Source organism: Pistacia vera, unplaced genomic scaffold, assembly GCF_008641045.1.
Source record: "Pistacia vera cultivar Batoury unplaced genomic scaffold, PisVer_v2 Contig260, whole genome shotgun sequence".
NCBI classification, from domain to species: Eukaryota; Viridiplantae; Streptophyta; class Magnoliopsida; order Sapindales; family Anacardiaceae; genus Pistacia; species Pistacia vera.
In genome coordinates this window covers 405,312-431,371 of record NW_022196069.1, presented here as the reverse complement: position 1 = coordinate 431,371, position 26,060 = coordinate 405,312, and the positions used below count along the sequence as shown (strand labels likewise).

The following is a 26,060-nucleotide window of genomic DNA, read 5'->3' as shown; positions in this document are numbered from 1 at the left end:
GAGGAACGGTTATATTTTTTGCCCTCACCATTTTCTGCTTTCTCTAAAACCTATATACATTAAAAAATCGTCATCATAATCTGCCAAGGACACATAGCCAAATTCAAGGGGATGCAATGCGCATTTTTGAGGAAACAAAACAAAAGGGTATCCTTATAAACAAATCGACCTACATGAATTTATGGATGACTACCAAAGCAAAAAAGCGAAACAAAAGCTGACGATGTAGCTATCTCTCTTGGCATCAAATGAGAGCAGTTTGACATAGATCCTGATACTGGGAATTCCCGTGGCTTCGGTTTCATAAGTTATGATTCTTTTGAGGCATCTGATGCAGCTATTGAGGTATGTCCCTTGCACAAACCTAATACAATCACCAATTTTTTCTTGAGGAAAATCCGACATTCAATGGTTTAGGATCTAGACTCTAGATGAAGCTCTGGTTCTGTTTATTTTAGTTATAATTGTTGAAATTAAGTACGGTCTCTTGAACGACTATTTTTGGGGATTGAAGTTCTTAGGACTTCTTCTCTTATTCATCTAATTGGTCAACAAAAATATCAAGGATTTATTGGAAAGAGCAGGATGATTGATCCAAGCCTTGTTACACCCAAAAGCTCTTGGAACGGCCAACAGTTTGCATGGTCCACGGTCTAGTGATTACTCTGCTGTTTTTAGGCTCTAATCAAATCTGTGGAGTCCAGGAAACAAAAATTGCTAGCACTTCCTTAAACTAAAGATGAATGGAGCATTGGCTAATGCTACTAAGGCTGCTTGGATTTATAGTTTGTTCTCTGAATTGGATTTAACTTTTATTGGTTTGCCTATATCTGGTATAATAATACAAGTGATGGATGTTTTGCTTCTAATCTAGTTTTCATGTTAGAAACAACCATATTAAATTGATGCTTATTATGTAGGGATCAAGTTACTTATAAGAAACTGTTTATTCAACACGTTCTGTCAGAGTTTTCAAACCGGAGATATTTTAACCAAGGCCCTGTCAACTGCTGGGTTTGAGCAACTTAGAGACAAGTTGCAAGTTGTTCTGGTTATTAATTTAAGGAAGAATGTCGCATGAATTATACCTGATTGTTTTCAAGATGGTTTGTTTAAGTAGTAAAACTGCTTAGTCTAAAATTGGTTAACCCTGAAGGAGGATTTGATGACATTGAAGATGTTTAGTATTGAGAATTCTGAAGTTGCTACTGTAAAGTTGCTTAGAGCCAGGGAGGATTTATAGGCTTTGTAATTCCAACTCAGAATAGAAAGGAAATGAGAAATCAACAACATTGAAGCACGGATACTGGAAGTCTATGGCTTGTTTCCATATCGTGTATTCTTATCCTTGTTTTCGAATCAAATGTGTCTAAATTGTGCCTAAAATCAATTTATACATAGCCTAAAACCAATTTTTCATTCATGGTAGTTTACAGAAACCATTTTTTTGAAATAAACTCCATTTATCTTTATCAATGGCAGAACACTTCTATTCATAATCACACAAACCAGTCCCACCAAATTGACTGGATTTTATCTCATCAACTCAACTCCATTCAACACATTCATCCAACCAAAAACAAAAATTTCAAAAAAAATCTTGAAAAAGGAAAGTGCTTAATTACCAAGACGAAGAAGAAGCGCAGAGAGTCCAGAAGAAAAACACCGCGAAGACGAAGAAGACGCAGATGGAAGACGAAGAAGACGGTAATGGCTGCCTGGGTGTTAAAAAATTTTGAAACTTCCCCCAAATGTTTTAACCTAAAATGCGAAAAAAAATTTTAAAAAAAATTTTTAATAACATTATGGACGGCCGTCCATACGGGTTGGACGGCTGTCCTTTACAAAATGGACAGCCGTCCACAAGTTAGGGACGACCGTCCAGTGTTTAAAAAATATTTTTTTTTAAGAATTAATTTTGGACGGGCGTCCAAAAATTACGGACGTCCGTCCAAAATTAAGGGACGGCCGTCCACAATTGGTGGACAGGCGTCCCTATGGAAATTTTTTTTTTTCATATTTGGGTGAAGGACAGGCGTCTATTATTTGTGGACGCCCGTCCAAAATTAATGGACGACCGTCCATAATGGATGGATGGCCGTCCCTAAGCTTTTACATATTTTTTTATTTTATTTTAATAGGGACGGGCGTCCATATTATATGGACGGCCGTCCCTCGAATATGGACGCCCGTCCAAAATTAACGAACAGCTGTCCATAATAGATGGACAACCGTCCCTAAGCTTTTACATATTTTTTTATTTTATTTTAATAGGGACGGGCGTCCATATTATATGGACGGCCGTCCATTAATTTTGGATGCCCGTCCACAAAAATATGGACGACCGTCCCTCGTATATGGACGCCTGTCCATTTTTGTGGACGGGCGTCCAAAATTAATAGACGGCCGTCCATAATGGATAGGCGGCCGTCCCTAAACTTTTACAAATTTTTTTATTTTATTTTAATAGGGACGGCCGTCCATATATATGGACGGCCATCCCTTGCATATGGACGCCGGTCCATATTTGATGGACAAGCATCCATGTGAGTGAACGCCCGTCCAAATTTGATGGACGGCTGTACACTAGAAAAAAATGATAAAGAAATTGGAGAACGCGTTCCACGTCGACCGATACAAAAATTCGGTGCAAAAATTTCGGTGTCCGTAGTGTTATTGCTACAAAAAACACCAAACACAAGTTTACTTACAAAACCCAAAACTTATCCTGAATTTATGAGATTTATTTATCCTCATTTTTTGTTTTTTTTTTTTTTTCTTCTCTTTTGGAGTTCATTCCATCATATTTTGCTTTGAGAAGTTCTACAAAATTCCGTTGATTATGAGAATTTCCCAAAGGATAAAAATTAATAAAGCACGTGGAAAAGAAACTGGTTGATCGTAAAAAGCAAGAAAGTGCTAAAAATATCAGTTCACACTTCACAACCAAATTAGTAATATTACTTCAACAAGCCTGAAAAATGAACAAAGCCTTGGCAATTTTATTCATAAACAGAAAACCAGACAACCCCACAAAGCTTTGGCTTCTTCTTCCTTTTGCATTTCTCCTCCCATTTTATCTTTAGACTTTCTCAGTGTGCAATGAGTCATCGGAGACGGCCAGTGTTGTATATATCTAAGATGAGTTCTTCAGAACCCACTCCACAAGAGTTGTAATGCCAAATCCTGTTGCGCCACGCTTCTTGTCAGTACTTAAAGTGTGCCTGCTATGTCAATGTGCATCCACTGAACCTTCTCATCTACAAACTGCAAATGCATTGTTCTAATATTAGAATCCACTTAGTGAGCTCGAGTTCAAAACTAGGGTCCCTGCCGAACCCAGTAATCATTGGGGAAACAAGAATTTTGAGGCTTTTGGCTATTTAGGTGACCTTTAGGAATCAATCTCCAGCAAGTCTAACCATCTGACTTATTCCCGGATCCGAAGGTTCTTCCCCAACATATTTCTAACTAACAGGAATTCATTTTGGAAGTGGAGAGTGCGGGACAAAGTAAGAAAATGAAGTGAGTTCATATGGCCCTAGATTCGTTACAGGGTTTTTCAAGAGTTAACGACTTTTTCCATCCGAAGAATAGTTTAATGATACTTTCCCACCCACAGACTTTTAAAATACCACTTTACTACATAAATTTATATTCCGACGGCAAACAAAGAGCAAACTCGGCCGAAGCTGTTGGGACTATTAAAAAGAGGAGACCGATAAGTCTTTTGGTAGTGGAAGGTTAGATTTTGATGATTGAGATTGATTGGAATTTGACTTAGGAGGGACAGCTGTGCAAACCCTCGTTGCTCAATTTCCAGTGATTGGTAGGGTCGGCAATAATAAGGTTTAAGGGGTTTGGTGAGTGATGATCAGGAAAGAGAATGGTAGTGATGTAAGGTCGCAACGATGCCAGAATCAGAAACAGAATATAAATTTAGATAGTAAAATGGTATTTTAAAAGTCTATGCGTGAGAAAATATCATTAATCTATTATTTGGGTGAGAAAAAGACATTTACTCTTTTTTCAATGCAATTTTATGAGTATTGTGTGCACCTCTACATCAATTGAATCTCTTAACATGAAACCAACCAAAAATATAAATAGATATAAGTTAAAGTCATGGTGATAGGCTTTATGAAGAACACATACTTAGTGGGAAGCGAACAATAGCGAAAATGACAGGGAGTAGATTGCCAAATTTCAGTACCTGTTTCAAGAACAAAGCTGCAGTGATAGCACCAGCTGTTCGATTAACACTAGTGTTGAGCATGTCAGCGACTCCTGATTTCATTGTCTCCCAATAACTTTCCTCCAACGGCATCCTCCAAAGTTTCTCTCCACTGACATCAGCAGTTTCAAGAACCTCCTTCGCCAATTCGTCACTGGGAGTAAAGACACCTAACAAGGAGAAAGATTCATTATTAGAAATACATTTAAAATAGTTCACAACCCGCCCCCACCTGAAATTGAACTGAAACCAAATTTATCAAAACTCATTTATATTTTGAGAAAAGAAAAAAAAAAAAAAAAAATAGGAACCATGTTTGATCGTATATAAAACAGAAAATGTAAATAAAACACGTATTTACCTGCAACTGCAGGTCCAAGGGCAACTACACAGGCTCCTGTCAATGTTGCCAGATCAATAATCTGCAGAATGATTAAAGATAGTATTAGCACAGAAAATTCAAGAAAGCGCAAAAAAAGAAATTGGTATTTAATTAAAAAAAAAGAGAGTAAAAATATGGGAAGAGTATGCAGGCATAGCATTCTTGTGAAATTCAATAGCATAATGTAATATAGAATATAGTTATGAGAAATTTCTCAATTTTGCCTTACACTTATGCAAATACATGATTTAACAAGCACATCCTAAGGTATAACCGTGTTTTATAGTGATTTAGATGCACTCAATATCTATCAAGAAGATATTAAATCTCTTATCATCAATATGAAAAGCATATGAAATAATATATATCCATATTTCCTCTAATTCAAGAAGCATTAGTCATAAAAAGCTTAACATTCATATAGCAAAAGGAAAAGTTCCAAGGCAAAAGGAAAAGTTCCAAGGTATTCTCGGTTACTCAACAAAAACTTTGTTGCATGATTTAGTCTTACCTTCTCTACGCCAAGATTGCAAGTATAAACTAAAGCATCGGCAAGTGTAAGTCTTCCTTCAGCATCAGTATTGTTGACCTGCAATAGATAGGAAGAAAGCATATTTAATTTATTTTCATGGATGAAAAACCTCAAGAATTAATCTATTCTTCTATGAATATCAATGAAAAGGTATAAATATATCCCAAAACCTTGTAATGCATTAAATGTACTGTGCATCCAACACAAGTATAAAGTGTTTTTAAAAAAATTACTGAAAACTCCAATCTATCTTTGAAATTAACCAACAAACTAAAGGTATAAGCCATAATCCAATTAAAAAGAAATCTTACCATTCCTGATACTGTAAAATGTTAAATCATTGGTATATATACTATGGCTTTGCATGAGAAATGAACCATTTTCATGGCTTGGCTATGCCCGACTCCTTATAATTCTTTCAGCTCAATTTTCAGTATAAAACAAACCAATCTTAGCACACCTCCTTTTTTCCCTAGTTGAAAGCTAAGAGTGGACCCTTTGCTACATCCATGTCAACAACCAACTAGAGAGATATATCATCAATTGAAAAATGTTTTAAAATATTGATTTTTGAAGTCAAGTCTTTTGTTTAAGCTAAGATTGTGTCTAATATTATAATTGATTGGAGTAACATATTTTAATTGATTAGAGTTGATTATAGGTGACTTTGTGAAGGGTTTAGTGTTATTTTAAGCCTTAGCATCATCTACACTTTCTTGAGAGTGATAATGTCGGTTTGATTATGTTATTATAGCTTAAAACTTTGATTAATCACATACTAACCAACTCTAATTACTAATTAATTATCAACATTATAAACTTCAATCTCTCTTTCAAAGAGGCAAGCCAAAATGCATCACTATTTTTACCGAGGATTACGGACTATCTAGAATGAGACGCCAGTGCAAATTTGGTAATCACTCACTCAACTGGTGACACTATTCCCAACTTTGTATCTCAAGTGATGTGACAGTTGAATTGGTAGAATCACATTACGTACCACATCCTTACATTATTATCGTGTATTTATTAATAGGCTACTACTTACTTGAAATAGAAAGTCGAGATACTTTTTCTTTCCGCTTGGGAGTTTCATGATACTGTTATAAGGGTAAATCACAATAACGGTTTTAAAGGTAAACCACCACAACAGTTTTAAAGAGCTTTTAATAACGGTTTTTAAAACACCTAACCTACGCTTGAGAGTTTTATTTCCAGTTATTCTGAGTTTTTTAAAATGATAAATTTATATATATCCCATAAAATACTCCAACTCAACCAGTACTCAAGAGTTTTTGTTTTCGTTTTTCAATTACAAGGAAAGTTTTCTTTATTTGATTTCTACTTATTAGTATTTTATAACTTAAAATGATAAAGTCTCATTATCCCTCTTTATCATTCTTTATGACATCTGAATGATTGAAAAATGTATCTTCACTTCTTCAAGAAAGCATCTAGAAAGAGATTTATTATTATTTTTTTTTGATTGTTTAAATTATTTTATATTTAATTGGAATAGTTTTGTATTGGATAGGATTTTGTTAAGTAAAATTTTAAAACCAACACAAACACCCTGATTTGGGGGTTTTATAAACCCCTCAAAAATACACACACTAGTTCAGGGTTTTTTGAATAATCAAAACCAGTGCATAAAATCGTCAAATACTGGTTTTAGAACACCTCAAAACTAGTCTAATTAAAACCTCCTAAAACCATTGGAAAAAAAAAAAAACTCCCTACCAAACCCTAAGTTAGTGTCACCGTGTCGTTTCTGGGAAAGTTTTTGGCACATGCTCAATTAGTCCTACTTTCCTTCTTTGGTTATTGCTGATTATGCATGAACTGAGAATAATAACAATCAACTTTAAGAGAACTTTCAATTCATGCCAACAGGGAAATTTGAGGAAGGAAAAAGACAGCTATTATTCATAAAGCTCAAAATTTATAATATTTGGCTACTATCATCATGGTAGGTAAAAAAAGAAGGCATTCCCAAACAATTCTTGAAACACTAGCAAAACGCTTCACAGCCAATGAATAATCCCCCATCCTAGAAGCCCTTTCGGAGAAGTAGATAATCGCTACTTTAGGTACACCAATCGAAATATACTTCACAAGCTATGTCATATCACTGGCTTCCAATTCCCCATTCCTATCGCGCCATGGAGAGAAAACTCCTTGACAGGTATTGTGCATTCTGACCACAGAATTTGTGTGTCAACAAGGAACAATGAGCATTTTGCTTTTGTTCATGGTGAAAAAAGGGGGTGTGAGTAAACCTTGAAACATGGAATTTTTAGTTTCCTCTTGAGTTGTTTTGGTGGTGGTTCAATCATTCTCACAGTACGAGGAGCATAATTCATAAATATGGTATGTGTGAGGACGGATAATATCCACAATGTTATCACTCACCACTTCACATAAAACAGGAATCAAAGATCTCCTCTGAAAAGTATCCAACAATGTGTAGATCCTGAGTTTTGGCTCCCAGCAGAGGCAAAGTGTCGGAAATCAATTTGAGGAATTCAAGAGCCCCTTGCTTGTTACCTAACATCATGAAAAATAAAGTGCTGACTTGATTGGTTATATATGCTAATAAAGGCAACACAAAAGTTGCAAGATTGGTACCTTTGAATCCATGGTATGTTCGTATAAGGGAAACATTTTTTCGTACCCGACACTACCAAGCACCCGCATGTCTCCCACTACACGTGTTCTCTGCAGGCATGGTAGGAGAAGCCAGGAGCAATCCAATCAGCATCCTATCAGGAAGAAGACTAAATAGGTATACTTCCCCCAAATTTTTAATTGGGAAACCATGTTTATTCAGTATTACACCTATAGAAAGGGAAAAGGCACCAAATTGCCGTATTCCATTATGCTTTGACAAGAAGCAAAGTAAAGTTCTTCACCTTAGTGGAGCTCTTTTTTCACATTTAGAACAAGTAAAGCATGCATCACTGTCACAAATCCTACTTTGATAACCATATGTCTCTATACATACTCTTGCACAACTAATTTTCCTCTGCAGAGTGTTTTAATACAACTCCACTGAATGGGAAGTAGTATTTTGTCGTCAGTGATTTCCCATGAAACGTCTGTATTGAAGAGCGCATTTTATTGGACAAATGAGGCATCATGGCCGTCCTTTCACTTAAAGGTACCCTCAAGAAATAAAATAGAGAGAAAATGTTAGTCACTTATCCTCCATCATTCTAGAAAACCACAGGATGGAGAAAATTATTTCCACAGTTCCTGAAGTTTAAAACCTTTTTGATTCAGATGCTTAATTCATACTATGAGACAAAAAATGAACATGGAAAGTAATAATTATGATAAAAACAGGTGCATCATTCTGTGAAAAAGAATACCTTGATCTCCCGAGAAGAAAACGTCCTGTAGTTGATTCTTTTTCGTATTGAATCCTCCACAGTATATAACTGGCAAGCTAGGAGGTGGGAGGCAATGTGCTGCCATGTAGTAAAGCACTTCGTCTACGGCACGAGGCCTAACTCTCCATGTTTGTATTCACTACTTAATGAAAACCCGGGTGGTTCAACTCCTTTCAATTGGAATGTGTGGGCATCACGTCAAAGAACACATCACACAATACACTTCTCTAATATATAACAGTAACAATCTATAACTAAAGAGACAAAACTCAGTAAATAAAAAAATTTAAGTTGATGAAGTACAATAGAAGGATATCGCCCAAGTTGCAATACATGGAACTTCAGAACCCCAAGCTTTGCTTCAGGGACAGAAGGTGACTCTGACAGCCAAAAGGTTCCACCTCAAGCATTTCTACCTTCATTTTATAAGAAACTGATGTTAAACAGACCTGCACTGATATTCTTTTAAAGCAAAACTATAAGCTTGGCCAGATTAGCTCAACAAAAGATCGTATACCTTCTCCTTGTCATAGAAGATGGTGCAGTGTTCATCTGAAGTATCTTCAGGTCCTTTTCTTGATATTCCAAATTGTCATGACCTAACAAAAAATAAGTAGAAATACATAAACCTTCAGTTTCTTTGAAATGAGGACAGGGTGGTGGACATTACATACATGAGATTGTTGCTTTTGATTTCTTCAAGCTTCAATGCTAAAGCACATTATTTACAATAATATTGCAAACAAAGAGACCATTTTATCATAAAAGCTAAAATAACAGAACTTTTATTATAAAAAGTATAATATTAGTCCAATGATTATCATTGCAACCACACATATTTGTCTCAGCCAACTTAATGAAAGAGACTCTAAACAACGTAGACGTGTCATGGATGAACATTTATCTGAAGCCAAAATTGCACATATCTACTTGGTTAGGCCTTAAAGACAGTGAATACAGCAAAATTCAAAAAAAGCAACGATCATGTTGACTTTTAAGTTTATATCCCATTTTGTTGGAACCACAAAGAGAAACAGATATATAACCCAAAGTCTCAAACAGTTCTAACACATTGTTCCTAACTGGAATATCAGTTCATCTATTCTAAATGTCCACCTTGCGAGTTTGGTCCCCGCAGTTCATCACTCACTTAATCAGTAGTATCAGAGCACCAAATTAGCATCATAATCCATCACACAGTCTGTGTATATTATGAATAATATGCTACTAGGATATATAGCACTGAAAAATAAATCCAATAAACTGAATGCTCCATCACATTAACAGCCAATTATAAAACTATCAGTTAAAAGTTCAGAAATTTACACTTAAAATCATCAAAGAAAGTTACCTGTTAAACATTGCTGAAGATAATCCAACTGTGATTTAACACCTGAACTCAAGCAGAAAGAGACAAATGAATACAAAAACAACTTCAACTACCACTAGCACTATCAAACAATCAACTGAATACACTCAGATCACATTTGAACAAACAAAAAAAATGCACCCAAAACTCAACTATATCCCAAAGAACAAACCCCCCTCCAAAACACAAATCAAAAGCAATCCAGATCAGCCTTTCACGAAAATCAGATCCACACACAACAAAACAAAACAAAAAGAGGGAATAAAGTTAAGAGAACACCTTGTTGAGTGCATATATCAAAGAGAGTAACTAGTGATGACACTGATACACAAATCCCTTCTCTTGAGCCAAGAATTAGGACTATCTTCAGGCTGATCTTCATGGAGATTAAAAGTCATAAAGCTCAAAGAAACACTCATTTTTTAATCAAAAACACAGTACCCTCTTGCTCTAAACTTGGAAACTTCATGATGAAGGATCAAGAAATCATGCTTTTACATAACCAAAAGAAGAAGCTTAGTGGGTTTGGAATATGCCACTCTTGTCAGGTAGGTCAAGAGGGCTTTTATGGATTTGGTAACTCGTGTACATTGTGGTTTCACTGTAGGGGTTAGTTAAAGGTGGGATTTTTTTTTAACTGTGCATAATGAAAAAACAAAACCAAAACTTTGATTTTGAGTTTTATGTCTGAAAACAAAGTGTCGCGTGTAAGAAAAAAATCGAAAATTTTAGGATTATATACAGTGTTTGTAAATACAACCCATTTTTAAGTCTAAATAATTTGTTTTATTTTGGTTTTATAGAATTTAAGTGCTCACATGGGAGGTCAAATATTGGAGCCATGTGTTGAAGCACTGCAGGAAGAGGGTTTGTCAAGCAATTGACTAAGTTTTGTTTTCATTTTTTTAATTTTGAGATCGTGAGGTCCATATTAATAAGGTTTAGTTTAGCTCGTGAATACCAATTATGTAATGGTAACCGAACGTTACCTAAGTTCACACAGAGGTAATGTTACTAAATTACTGTAAAATGTAAGGTACTGTACGTGTTTATCTCTTAAATTATAAACATGAAGGATTAATTCTTCGGTGAGGTAATGTTACCTCTTATACCGTATAACATTATTTCACATTGAACCATAAATAAAGAACGAAAATGATCGAAAAAATAAAAAGAGAATATGGGTTTTGTAGATTGACCAAAATCTGTCTTCTCTTGATTTGTTTGATGATAGAACTGCAATTATTTAGAAGATTATCATATGTTTTTAAAAAAAAAATAGACTTTGTTTAACGTATAATAAAACCAATATGGTTTTGAAATTTATAAAACTTATCGGTTTTTTTTAGTAAATCCCTTGTTTAAAACCCAATCGGAGAACAAACCGTTTTGCTATCCGGGTCACGGTCACCGGTCCAACGGTTGGACCGGCCGGTTGGACCGATTATGTCAGTTATTTTATTTTTAAAAAATTACATATTAATCCCTAAATTTTAATATTTACAAAATTCCCCTAAAAGTTTAAATTAGTCCCTAAAATTTTACTTATTCTAAAAATAACCCTAATAAAATTACCAATTAATCCCTAAACTTTTGATATATATCCAAAATACCCTTATAAAATTATAAAGTAACCCTTAATTTTAAAATATTTCAAAAACCCCTGAGACCTAAACCAGACCGAAAAAGCTGCCAGTTCCCTGTCCAACCAGTCACCAGCCAGTCCGATCCGGTTTTTAAAACAAAGGTAATCCCCATGTGTTTGGTCGCTTATAAGAACACTTGTTCATTTCGAAATACAATTGAAACCTTTTATAATGAACACCTCTATTTAAAAACAGAACTGACCGTCCGATCGGGACCCGGCATCTTCTCCAGTCAAGTTCAGGTCTTAGGGGGTTTTTAAATATTTCAAATTATAGGTTAATTGTAATTTTATAAAGGTGTTTTGGAGATATATCAAAGTTTAGGGATTAATTGAATTTTTGGGAGCATTTTTGAAATAATAAAAATTTTAGGGACTAATTTAAGCTTTTTAGGAGAATTTTGTAATATATTAAAACTTGAGGGATTAATAAATTTTTTTAAAAAAAATATCGCTAACATTACGATCCAACCGATCGATTGGACTGGTTGACCCATGACCCGAGCATAAAAAGGTTACCCTCCGATCTGGATTTAAAACAATGATGATACTTGTTCATTTTGAAATCATTGAAACCTCATGTGCTCAGCCTTTTTCGTAGTGAGATTGATTTAGAAATACGATCGTAACTCTCATTTTTACATATGTTTCACTCTCATTTTTACATACTGTTATCATATTTTTTAAATTTAAGGAAATAACATTTTATCCAAATTTGTCAATAATGTTATGGGTCAAACGCTCACTACAAAAACATTTTTTATTTTTCTTCTCTTTTAGAGTTCATCCATCATATTTTGCTTTGAGAAGTTCACATATTCCGTTGATTCTGAATTCTCCAAAGGATAAAAATTAAAAGCATGTGGAAAAGAAACTGTTTGATCGTAAAAAGCAAGAAAGTGCTAAAAATATCAGTTCACACTTCACAACCAATTGGTAATATTACTCAACAAGCCTGAAAATGAACAACGCCTTAGCAATTTATTCATAAACAGAAAACCAGACAAACCCACACACAGCTTTGGCTTCTTCTTCCTTTTGCATTTCTCCTCCCATTCTATCTTTAGACTTTCTCGGTGTAATGAGTGCTCTCCCAGTATGCATATATCTAAGATGAGTTCTTCAGAACCCACTCCACAAGAGTTGTAATGCCAAATCCTGTTGCGCCGCGCTTCTTGTCAGTCTTAAGCTGTGCCTGCTATGTCAATGTCATCCACTGAACCTTCTCATCTACAAACTGCAAATGCATTGTTCTAATATTAGGATCCACTTAGTAAACTCTGAGTTCGAAACTAGGTCCCTTCCAACCCAGTTATCATCGGGAAACACCTAGCTGTGTTTGTTCTTATTATTTGAGTAAGATTTTGAAAATGCTGAGTGGGTTGTTATGAGAGGAGATTTAAAATAACAAAAACAAAAACACCCCCTATGTTTGTAATTCAGCTAAACATCCATACAATAAAAAATTTAAAATTTGACAAAAACACTCCCTCCCACCCACATTTGTAGATTCTGACCACCACCGTCAGAAGGTGGCTGAAACCTACCGTAATGCGCACGACTGGTGGGATTTGACCGATCGTGGCCGATACGGTTTTTCCAACCAAATCCACCATGGATCTGACCGAAAGGCCAAATCTACGACCAGATCTAGCCAAAGATCTAGCCGTCAATTGCTAAATCTTTACCATAGATCCGCTTTTCTAGCCAGATTCACAGTAGATCTACCAAAAAAAGCTAGATTGGCGCACTATCGACCAAATCCAACGATAGTGTACCATTTGACAGATTCCGATCACCTTTCGACGATGGTGACTGAATCTGCAAATGTGGTGGGTAAAGGTGTTTTTGTCAATTTCTAAACTTTTTTTGTAGGGATGTTTGTTAAATTAACAAACCTAAAGGGTTTGAAAATTTGAATAATTTATGAGTGATTTGAAAATTGAAAACAAATATGTATTTTGAGTATGATAGGATAGATAAAAGGAAAAAAAGTAAAACAGCAGGCGCAAGATTTTTGAGCCTTCTCGCTAAATAGGTGACCTTGAGAATCAATCTCCAGCAAGTCTAACCGACTTATTCCCCGATCCAGAGGTTCTTCCCCAACACTTCTAACTGACAGGAATACATTATGGAAGTGGAGTGCGGGACAAAGTAAGAAAATGATATGAGTTCATACGGCCCTAGATTCGTTACAGGGTTTTTTCAATGCAGTTTTATGTGTATCGCGTGCACCTCTACATCAATGAATCTCTTAACATGAAACCAACCAAAATATAAATAGTATAAGTTAAAGTCATGGTGATAGGCTTTATGAAGAACCATACTAGTGGGAAGCGAACAATAGCGAAAACGACAGGGAGTAGATTGCCAAATTTCAGTACCTGTTTCAAGAACAAAGCTGCAGTGATAGCACCACTTTTCGATTAACACTAGTGTTGAGCATGTCAGCGACTCCTGATTTCATTGTCTCCCATAACTTTCCTCCAACGGCATCCTCCAAAGTTTCTCTCCACTGACATCACAGTTTCAAGAACCTCTTCGCCAATTCGTCACTGGGAGTAAAGACACCTAACAAGGAGAAGATCATTATTAGAAATACATTTAATAGTTCACAACCCGCCCCACCTGAAATTGACTGAAACCAAATTTATCAAAACTCTTTATATTTTGAGAAAAAAAAAAACCAGGTTTAGTCATATACAAAAAAAATGTAACTGAACACGTATTTACCTGCAACTGCAGTCCAAGGGCAACTACACAGGCTCCTGTCAATGTTGCCAGATCAATAATCTGCAGAATGATTGAACATAGTATTAGCACAGAAATTCAAGAAAGCTCGAAAAGGACGTTTTTAAAAAAAGAGTAACAATTTGGGAAGAGTATGCATGCATCGATTCTTGTGAATTTAATAGCATAATGTATATAGAATATAGTTATGAGAAATTTCTCAATTTTCCTTACACTTATGCAAATACTTTTAACAAGCACATCCAAAGGTATAACCGAGTTTTATAGTGATTTAGATGCACTCATATCATACAAGAGAAGTATTAAATCTTCATCATCACTAGAAAAGCATATGAAAAAATTATATCCATATTTCCTCTAATTCAAGAAGCATTAGTCTAAAAGCTTAATGTTCATATACCAAAAGGAAAATTCCAAGGTATTCTCGGTTCCTCAACAAAAACTTTGTTGTGTGATTTAGTTTTACCTTCTCTACACCAAGATTACAAGTATAAACTAAAGCATCGGCAAGTGTAAGTCTTCCTTCAGCATCAGTATTGTTGACCTGCAATAGATAGGAGAAAGCTATTTATTTATTTTCATGGATGAAAAACCATCAGAATTATCTTTTCTTCAGAATATCAATGAAAGGTATAAATATATCCCAAAACCTGTAATGCATTAATGTACGGTGCATCCAACACAAGTATAGTGTTTTAAAAAAATTACTGAAAACTCCAATCTATCTTTGAAATTAACCACAAACTAAAGGTATAAGCCATAATCCAATTAAAAAGAAATCTTACCATTCCTGATACTGTAAAATGTTAAATCATTTGTATATTACTATGGCTGTGCATGAGAAATGAACCATTTTCATGGCTTGCTATGCCCGCTCCTTATAATTCTTTCAGCTCATTTTCAGTATAAAACAAACCAATCTTAGCACACCTCCGGATCCCAACCAATTAAAGTTAACAGGCAGTTCGGGACAATGACAAGCCCAGAACAATAGCTTTTTTTTTTTTTTTTTTTAATTTTATTTTTTGAGACAATCAATTGGATGACACCGGGCCACAGGCTTCCGAATTTGGATCCCACCCAAATGTGGTCCTGTTATACGCATCCAATTGCTAGCTCCAGCCAAAGATGATGTGGATGCACTGACTGACTTAAACGGACCCAACACAACTGCATCGTTAGCGAAGGAATAAGGCATCAAGCTCAACTTAACTTTCCCAAATATGAAACAATTCAAGTAAAATGTTAGGAGTCTACAAAATGTATCTCACATAAACATAGCATGTTTATTGAATTGAAAAGCCTATCATGTATTAACAACCGATTTCTTATTATTATGAATATCACGGATATGTACCTCAATTGTCTTTCCATTTGAAGCTGTGATAATGTCTCCGGCCTCATACCTGTTCCGCTTATCATATTCTCACAAGCTGCAATGACGAATGAATCTGCACGTACAAGACTCTTGAATTGTGAGAAGGGGGAATACTATTAGAGGACTGGAAAATATGACAAAGTAAAAAACAACAGACAGCAAGATGGATCAGGATATAATCCTTTCTCTTGTCAATGAAAACATGAATGCTCACCTCCACACCGGGAGGTTAATCTGACCAATGGCTTTTGCTGCCCCTAGAACTGCCGCTGAACCTCCCATGTCACATTTCATGGTCTCGATTGAACAGCCAGGCCCGGTCTTGATGTTGTAGCCGCCACAATAACATAGAAGACACATATTCAAGAATCCAAAAAGAGAGAGAACAGAAAACAAGTACAACACTCATAGCATCACCATCAAACCAGGTAGGCAAAGAGAAATTCCCCTCGAGCATTAAAAGATATCGAATATTCATTGCAACAGCAAAAAATGAGAAGGGATAAAGAAACATATTAGTCGACAAAATTGAACTCAATAGGGGACCCATTCAGAGTCACACGAGGTTTTTTTTAGTAAAACCCTAGTCCTTTTGCAAGTGGGAATACAAATATTTACTTTAAAATACAATCATAATAATCACCTGTCAAAAGTCAATCCCTTTCCAACCAAGGCCAACTTGACTTTAGCTGATCCACCAGGAGGTTTGTAGCACAAGTGTATGAAGCGAGGAGGATTGCAGAGGCTGCAGCAACACCCAAATAGGACCCCATTTTCAAATCTTTGCATTTCTCTTCATCCAGAATGGTCGCAGAAGAACATCACTATGCATGGAAGCAATCTTGAAGCCTCTTCAGCTAGTGCCACTGCATTATAGAAGTCATCAAATATGAATTAATAATCCATCACCTTTTGCTACACACAAAACAGCTACGGCCATCAAAATGCCACTCTTGTTGACAATATAGATTGCCATCTTTTAGATTGAACCATTACAAGCATAACATAAATTCATAAAATATCAACTGCAAGGCAGAATATGGAATTATAAATATGCAAGGACAGAGCTTCTACGAACCAGGGGTAAGTACATTGGCCGGGAATTCACAAGCTCTCTTCCGAGAATACAGCAACAGAAACATCTTCAGCTACTTGAGCTTCTTTTCTAGTTCAGGTCCAGTTCCAGACCAATAATGTCCACAGACTTAAGCACAGATATTTTCGACTCAGACTTATACCGAGCATCCTCATGTGTCCCCAGCACAGTTCCTATCATAATTTCAAATATTCAACAAAAACTGAATATCACACTATGTTTTGAAGAAATATACATCCCATATCAATTATAATGCCACATTCATAAAAAAGTACCAATGCTAATGCTGTAGCAGCCGTGAGCTTTGACTCATCCGAGAGACCCTCAGAAGAGGCAAGAACAACAGCAACATTGCTGGCTTGAGAAGCCTTTGCAGCGGCTGCAACAGACTCACCAAGACTTTTGAAATCGATCAGTTGAAGCTGACTGGCCGAGCCCAATCAAGCCTACCCTTTTGGAGCCGAGGCCTGGAAGTCTTAAAACTGTTGACTGGCCAGCTTTTCCAGTGAATTCCTCCTCAGAAGAAGCTTCAGATAAAAGACCACCTAATTGGGAATCTAGCTTCTGCAAAATCGGGTTTTTGAACTTCGAATTATCGTCCTTCGCCATGTCCTTCTCTGTGACACCCACTGCAAGAATGTCCCCTTTCCATTCCACCACATCAATCTCTTTGCAGTAAAAGAGATCTTCAAAACATTACCAAAAAACAGTTCAGCATTCCAAATCACACACAAAATCAAATCATCACCGATAATATCCATTCAAATCCAAAACAATTAAAACATAACCAAAAAACATGATAATCAATAGATACAATATACTGCAATAAATCAAGTGACAAGTTAAAAAACCTTAAAACCAACAAACAAAAGCAAATTTCAATGATTTTAACCTAATAATCAATCTAAACCTCCACCATATCATCAGATCAACATTATTCAGTGTGACCAAACACATAAATTTCCTTCCTTTACAAACTTCGCGATCAAGATTCTCCCTTTGAACCCACAAAGATTTATGAACAAAACCAACAACACAAAAACAAAATAGAGACAAAGAGGGTACCTTAGGGCTCGATTTGAGCGGCTGAGTGAGGCCAAGAGTGGCACGAGAAATGAGTGAGCCATGAACTGCCTTCTCGTCTACCAGAAGAGTAAAAACAAATGGATCCTCGTCCTTGAGATGCAACTCCAAAAGAGACGACTCTAAAACCAAAACCACGAACAGCAACTCTCTACTGGTCCTAGTTTCGAGAAAACAAGGAAGAAAAGAACGAAGCGTTAAGAGGAGAAGAAGAAGAAGATAAAGAAGTGGCTAATGATAAAACAATGGCTGCCATTAAGAGTATTTATATCACAGGGAAAAGAAATAGTATAGTTATAGCCAGTGACAAACTGACTCAGTAAAGTGATTGCGTTGTTTACGTCGCGGCACCTGTAGCAAATTAGCATTATCTCGACATGTGTCGACTGTCGAGTCCGGGTTGACCGAGGGGCTTCGTATATTGGGACCTTATCTTTAACGTTTAGCATAAAACGATGTATATACTTGCAAACCTCAGTGTTGTTTAATAAATATATCAATTATCTGTGTATCAAGTTATGGTAAAAGTATATCACGTATTTTATATTAATTGTATTATATTTTATATAAAAAAGTGTCTCTAGGTTGTAAGGGTGTCTTTACTGTTAAGTGACCAAATCTGTTGTTTCGTAATCAATGTGAGAGTTTGACATCAACATTTCCTTAAACATGTGTTTATTTTTCTAATTATAAGATTGACATCAATATTTCTTTAAACATGTCTTTATTTTCTTAATTATAAGATAATACATAATGATAAGATAAAGTTGGAGGCCAATTCAAAACTAAATAATTTAAAATATTTTTATACATTGACAAATGACAATAACACTCAATTGTAGGCTTAATTCAATTACATACTGTATTAGATAAAGTAAAAGTTTACATGGTAAGCCAACTCAATCGTTATAATTTATCAGGTAATCCTATTGCAAACTGATAAATTGTGAAGGAATGCACACCTTAACTGAGGTTGCCCAATGAGACCCATTTGGTAGTTGATTTTATTTCCTTTTTGGAAAGTCCGAGGATCTCGGATTTCCTATTCTGGGTTCTTACGCTCCTAGTTGCCTCTTCACGGCGTGCATGGCCCCTCTGATGGCCTTGCCGTCGACGAGGAACGTCGTACTTGGTGATTCTTTGAATACTTCTTATGCCCAGGCGGTTTCTAAACAGGCAGAGAATGCATCGTTCAAGTTACCAATGCGTTTTTCGGTAGATATTGATGGGGAGTTGGGCTTTGTATTCTTGGAACCAGAGATGGTGAAGGTTGCGGAAGATTTGAAGTTTGCCTGGGTGTGAAATTCATGAGAGTTAGGCCTTCCATAGACAAGTTACGTCTGCATGTGTGAAAAACTGGGGTCTGTTAGAGATTCTACAAATCAGTTTCATGGATGACTTCATATTTTGATACGCATGAAAAATGAACGTGACTTTGTTCATGGTTGGACACGTGAAGGAAGATCTATGAGGGGGATTCTTTCGCTATTCAAATGGACCAGATATTTTAATCTTAAGAAGGAGTCTCCTTTGGCTCCTCAGTAGATTTTCTTACCAGGATTGCCTATGCACTGGTGTAAGGGATTGTCTCAAATTCTAGCAACTCGTTTGGCCGTTTCCTTGGCACTGACAATGCTACATTGAATAAAACGGGCTACGGTGCACGATTGTGCATAGAAGTGAATCTTAATGAGGAACCTATCAAAGGGTTTCCTATTGTCGTTTCAGCAAATAGAAGTTATGGCAAGAATCAGGTATGAAAACCTGGTTTTTATTGCACTAAGTGCTGTGACAAGGGCATACGAATGTAGTTTGTCGGATAGGGAGACTAGGTGGAAGGCAGGAGGGGAAACAACTAATCAAACTTTGATCAAGAACCACATATGGAAAGAAAAAGGTGAAGAAAAAACTAGTGAGAATGAGGGAGATAGAGCATGTTGTGGACGGTGTTAATGCAGAAAATCTAGTGCAACTAGACAAACTAGTTGCAGGACGAATTACCAGTGATTGAACATACGTTGGTACTGTTGCGGATGGTTGTGAAGAATCATGGTAAAGACATGCCAATGATACAGCTCCAGATATATGGCACTTGTTATTGCACAAACAAACTCTGCCACAGAGGAACAATCGTGGATGAGGTTGCTGTGAACTAGTGACCAGAAAAGATTCAGTTTCTATGCAGGGAAAAGAAGCGAGCGTAGTGAAGTGCAGTTTGATGTTGGTAGTCCTACGGTGGGTTTGCTGGTTAAGGAAGATGTTCTGAACTGAGGTTCGTACAAAGGGGGCCACACAGATCTAATCTCCGAACTTCTAGATTGGAATATAGGACTCAACGATTCATAAATGATGTTGCCAGGAGAGGACCACATGTGTCACTTTTAGATTCGGAGGATGAAGATGTTCCGAGCTCATTGGCTAGCCAACCTAGTCGCAAGATGGACTCAAAGAAACACACAGGAGAACAATCCCAACAGGTTTATCCTGACCTTCTAAACTCAATTTATAATTGATAAATTTTGGTTTGGGATTTGCGAGGGTTAGGTAGTTCCCGTAATCAGTTAAAAGTTGAGTAAAGAAGTTTGGTGTGTCTATTGTTGGATTTTGGAACCTTTGCTGAGGATGATAGATGACTCGTCTGCCTATTTGATGGGGTTATTGAATTTTTGTAGTAATGCGGCTTTTGATGGTAAAATTTGGATTTCTAGAGTGATGATTGTGATTAGGAGTGTCATCTATGACTAACCAATTAATTTTAGGATTTTTCGGTTTGGTGAAGAGAAGCTTTACATTTCTTTTATCTATGCTAAGCGCAATAGTAAGAACGTAGAGATTTATGGCAAAGCTTGGAGTTGGTAGTCTAATGAATCTCCATGGCTGTGTTAAGGGACTTCAATATTATTCGGGAAGATAGTGAAAGAGTTGGTGGTCATCCAAGGCCTATTACGTCAATGGAAGATTTTAATATTGTATTGATCATTGTGGTTTATTGGATCTTTTAGTTATGGGACGGCGACTATCGTGGTGTAATGGCCATGAGGGCATACTCGTAACTGGGCACGTCTTAGAGGCGCTGATTAATATCCATTTTGCCAACATATTTCCTTCAACTTTCTTCGAACCTTAATCGGAAGACTCGGATCATTGTCCTATGCTCATTCATTTCCAAAAACAACAGTAAGCTTCGGCCCTCATACTTTCATTTTCAAAATATGTGGGTTTCCCATGCAGATTTGAGAGTGTTGTAAGGTTTGGAAGGAACCTACTACTTTGTGGGTCTTCTTCAGTTGGCGGAAAAATGAAGAAAACGAAGCTTGCGTTACGAGCTTGGAATAAACAGGTTTTTGGGCATGTTGGGCAGACTATAAAGAATTGGAAAGAGATTAGAGGTTTTAAAGAGCCGCTACAAGTGGATATATAAAGAAGTAGAATGTGATTTCTTGGTTACAAAACTTGAACTGGATACTTGGGAACAATGTGAGAGACTTCGCTTCTCAATTGGCAAAAAAGAAATGGCTTTCAGAAGGTGATCAAATACTAAATTCTTTCATGTTGTTGTTAACCACGGAGAAAATCTAAAGTCATTTCTAACACAAGCTAGAGAATGGTATGATTTTGAATTCGTCGGAACAGGTTCATCAAGGAGCCTTAAATTATTTTCAAGACTATCTTTCAAATCCTCCTATTGTTGAACAGGTGGATCTTACTTCCCTTATTCAAAATTCTATATCTGAGGAAAATAATGTGGTCTTTCTTTAGCCCCGACCCGGTAGAGATTTTGGCTGCTTTGAAATCATCGAGAGGAGCTCACCTGGGCCGGATGGTTTTGGTTCGGGTTTCTATCTAAGCTGTTGGATCTGATCAAAGAGATGTTATCGATGCTGCCAAGGATTTCTTTTTGGGTACTACTTTACCTAGATTTTATACAGCATCTTATTTGGTGTTGATTCCAAGGTGGAGGAGCCCAAGAGTTTTGACAGTTTCGCCCGATTAGCCTTTGTTCTGTTGTTTACAGATTTCTCAAAGGTTCTAGTGCAAAGGATGACCCTTTTTTATCACAGTTGATTTCTCATGAACAAGGCGTTTTTATTCCCATCGCAGCATTTTTGAAAATATTACTCTGGCACAGGAATTGGTTCATTCTCTGAATAAGAAAAAGGGCGGAAACATTATGGTGAAGATGATATGGCCAAAGCCTATGATCGTGTCAACTGGCATTTTTGTTAAGTGTGCTAACATCCTTTGGTTTTTCTTCTCAGGTTTGTAATCTTGTTAGGGAATGTGTCACGTCCCCTTGGTTCTTTATTATAATGAATAGGACTTCCAAGGGTTTCTTTCAACCAGCTCGGGGTCTAAGACAAGGTGATCCACTTTCTCCATGTTTATTTATTATTATGGAGGAGGTACTGTCTAGATTGCTTTGCAAGAATTTTGAAGAGGGTCGATTGGCTTTTTCACATCCAGTGGGTGTGCCTTTGGTATCGCACTTACTTTATGTTGATGATCTTTTAGTTTTTGTGAACGGTGGTAAACGTTTTGTTCAACGTCTTCTAAGTACTTTGGAGGTTTATGAAAAGTGGTCGGGCAGCTTATCAATAAGGAAAAATCGACCTTCTTTTTCTCAAATTCCATTACACTTGCTCGACAACGTAATCTCTGAGATCGACAGGTTTTGTGAAAGGCAAGTTTCCAGTCACCTTTTGTGGTCCCTTTGGTTTCTGGTTGTCTCACTCTAGACATTTGGAACCACTCTAGAGAAGATTAGGAGAAATGCTCGTTGTAATTAAAGCTCTTTCTCAAGTGGTAGGCTTACACTCATGAAACATGTTTTAGCATGTATTCAACACATCTCTTGCAGTTTTAAATGTGCCAATGAAGGTTTTCAGTCGACTAAACTCTTTGCTGTCGACATTTTTTTGGGTGATTTGAATGGGAAACCAAGAATAATGGTGTGCTTGGGATAGATTGCAAACCGTACAGGAAGGGACTTGGCATCTGAAATTTCCATGAAGTACAGAGGTCACTACAGATGAATTTGCTTGGAGATTGGTAACGTGTGATAATCTTTGGACCAAGTTTTTCCGTGCGAAATATGTGAACACGACCACATTTTCTTTGCTGAGACTAGAAGAAATGCTTCCCGTTTCTGGAAGTCTATTATGAATGTGCTTCTTGATATGGCCGAAAATGTTATGTAAGGTGAGAGAGGGCAGCTCTTCTTTTTGGTTTGATCGGTGTTGGCGAGTGGGCCTTTATGTGCTAGTAGAGATTCAGGCATTCTCAATCACACAATTAAAGGTATGGGTTGATGGTTCCTGGGTAGAATTATCTGGTGGAACTGGTCAGTTTAGACAAAACAGAGGAGATTATGAACGGCGTGGTGGCTGGTAAGGTGGAACTGATATTATCATTTGGAAACTAGATATTAAGGGAGATTTTACTCGGCTTCTGCTGGGATCTAATCCGTGTGAAAGGCACTGAGCACTGGCATGGACTGATTTGGCATCACCTTCTACCGAGAAAATTATGTGTGTATGTGGAAAGCCCGTTTTAATGGGCTAGAGTTGGATTCTTGGGTGCAATCGCTTGAATCCCTTGGCATCTCGGTGTAATTGTTGCATCATGGCCACACAGAAAGCTTAAATCATGTGCTTTGTAATGGGATTATTGCTGCAAGGTGTGAAGAAGCAGCCATCACGCTGGGTATTAATAATGTCTATGGTCTTTCTTGGTGGTCAACTGTGATGTAGTGGTTTACTGTTTCCAAGAAGTCGAGTCACAGAGGGGTTTTTCTCGGCTCATCCCGTCTATCATTACCTGGCGTCCTTGGATGCGTCGTTGCAGAGCTCACATGAGAACTCAGCTAAATTGGCGAATAATGTTTGGTTGGTAGTGAAAGTACGTAGACGTAAAATTTCCTCTCTTATGGTAACATGTGCCTATCTCTACTAGGGATGAGGTTATTCTCGGGCTCTTGAAGTGCCTTATGTTGATAGAGCAAGGGCTATTCCGAAACCGGTTTATTGGAGGAAACCTACCGAAGGGTGGATTAAATTGAATGTAATGGATGTTGCCGTGGCAACCCGGCAGTTGTGGGGGAGGAGGTGTCATTCGAGATGTGTGAGGTATTTTCAAGGGACTTTCTCTTCTTCTTTCGGCATGGCACAAATAATGCTGAATTGAGCGTTACTAGCTGGTATTTCTTTGTGTAGAAGCTGGTTTTAATCAGATAAATATTGAGAGTGACTCCACTTTGATTGTATCTTGGTTTAGTCAAAAGTGCACGCTTGGTACTTATGGGACTATGGGATGATCTTTTGATACTGTTAGAGATGTACATTTCACCTTAATCATCAATTAGTGAAGGGAATAGCGCCAGATTTCCGTGCTAACGGGCGAGGAGGGTAATAATAATACTTTTTTGGATTTTAATTCTTTGCCTTGTAAGTTGAAAGGCATTTTTCGTTGGATAAGCGGGTTTGCCTCAGTTTAGATGGTAACTTGACTTTTTGGTTTTCTTTAGTTTAGGCTGTTTTTTTGTTTGTTCTTTTTCTTTATAATTTTGATATTTGGGATGGTTTTTATTGATTTTTGTAAATCCTAGGTATCCCGCTCTTTACCATGGTTTTTCCTCCGCCACAAGTAAGCCTATTAATAAAATTGGGAGGAAGTCACTCATGGACAGGTGACTTCGTCTCTTCTCTCAAAAAAAAAAAAATTTGGTAAGCCAACTCAATTTCCAAACTTCAAACCAAATACAAATTAATTTGAGATCGTGATGGAATTCTAATAAGGTTTAGGTTTGGCAACGTGAATACCAATTATTAGAGTTTAATTATATTAAAAATAACGTTATCTAAGTTCACACATAGGTAATATTACTAGAGGTATTTGTCTGAGCTATAATTTGTCAATTAGTTATAAGTTTTAAAATTAAACTGACCTGTTTGTTTATACTTTTTTAGGTTATAAGCAAAATAATAGTAATAATAATATAAGTTGAGGAAATATACTTTTTTTTGTTTTTTTTACATATACATACATGAAAAGATTTGTAGAACTATATATAAACAAAGACAAATCTATTTATACAAAAGACAGCTTTATTTATAAAAACAACTACAATCTTTATTAACAACATCCGCTCAAATCAATCTATTTATAAACAAAAGGGAAAAATTCTTCATCATGGTGCAGGGTGTGGGTTGACTAGAGGATGAGGAGGCTGTTGAGAAGTTTTTCATCATGTTGAAAATCTTGTCTGCAGCCTCCAATGATGTCAACTGTTTCTTCAATTCTTGATGCAAACGTGTTGAAATCACTTTGCAGTTCTTGCATTTGCCTCTCAGTTCGTGAAAAACGCCTTCTTGAAACTTTTCCATCCGCTCAAATCTGCTTTCCATTCCTGTAAAGTGGAGAACCCATATCTTATACATTCTCAAGGGTCCAGGTTCAGTACCTATTCTTCTTCTTGCGCACATAAACTTGTCCTTCAGTAACCCCTACTTGAATACTGACACCTTCTTGAACCGTGGCATCTCCCTCGATTTCATCCCTAATAAGAACCATTGTCCTGCCACATTCTTTTTAATCAAACCCATTCTATTCAATGTTACATCCCCTAACACATTACCTGTAGAAAACGTATCTTATTTTTTGCATCATCAGGGTGCTCAATATTCAACTTCTTACATATTACGTAACCAGCATCCCCCAATATATTCTCCTTTCTCTGCAGGGATCTCTCCCAACTTCTTAATCAATAACTTTGCTGCATAAACTTGCCTCCCTGCTACTGCTGCTTCCATAACAATAAATCCTAACCGTCACATTTCCATTTGTCTCTTTCCTACCATTAATGTGAAAATCAAGTATCTGTGAAATACTCTCATAGCAAATTCTGTAACTTTGTAGATTTACACCTATTGAATGGTAAGTCCCTATTCCGGAACATCAATCCAAGCTGTTTGGAATCCCAGTTTCTAGGTACATTTTCCAAACCTTCACAATCAAATCCTATCCAGGTTGCTAAATCTTGGGGTGTCATACAGTTTCTGATTCTTTAATTTAAAGAACATGTATACGCCTGAAACTCATCAGTGTCTGTCTCTAAAACTTCCAAACTACCAAAACCTCATATATCAAATGCCTATATCCATCATATCTTAACTGACTAAACGGTCCCATTTCAATGATTA

At 36.7% G+C, this 26,060-nt stretch overlaps 2 pseudogenes; both read right to left on the bottom strand.

Annotated features, from left to right (window-relative positions):
* Nucleotides 1-2,867: 2,867 nt before the first annotated feature.
* Nucleotides 2,868-25,670, bottom strand: LOC116132788 (annotated as a pseudogene).
* LOC116132755 lies at nt 7,477-9,129 on the bottom strand (annotated as a pseudogene).
* Nucleotides 25,671-26,060: the final 390 nt, after the last annotated feature.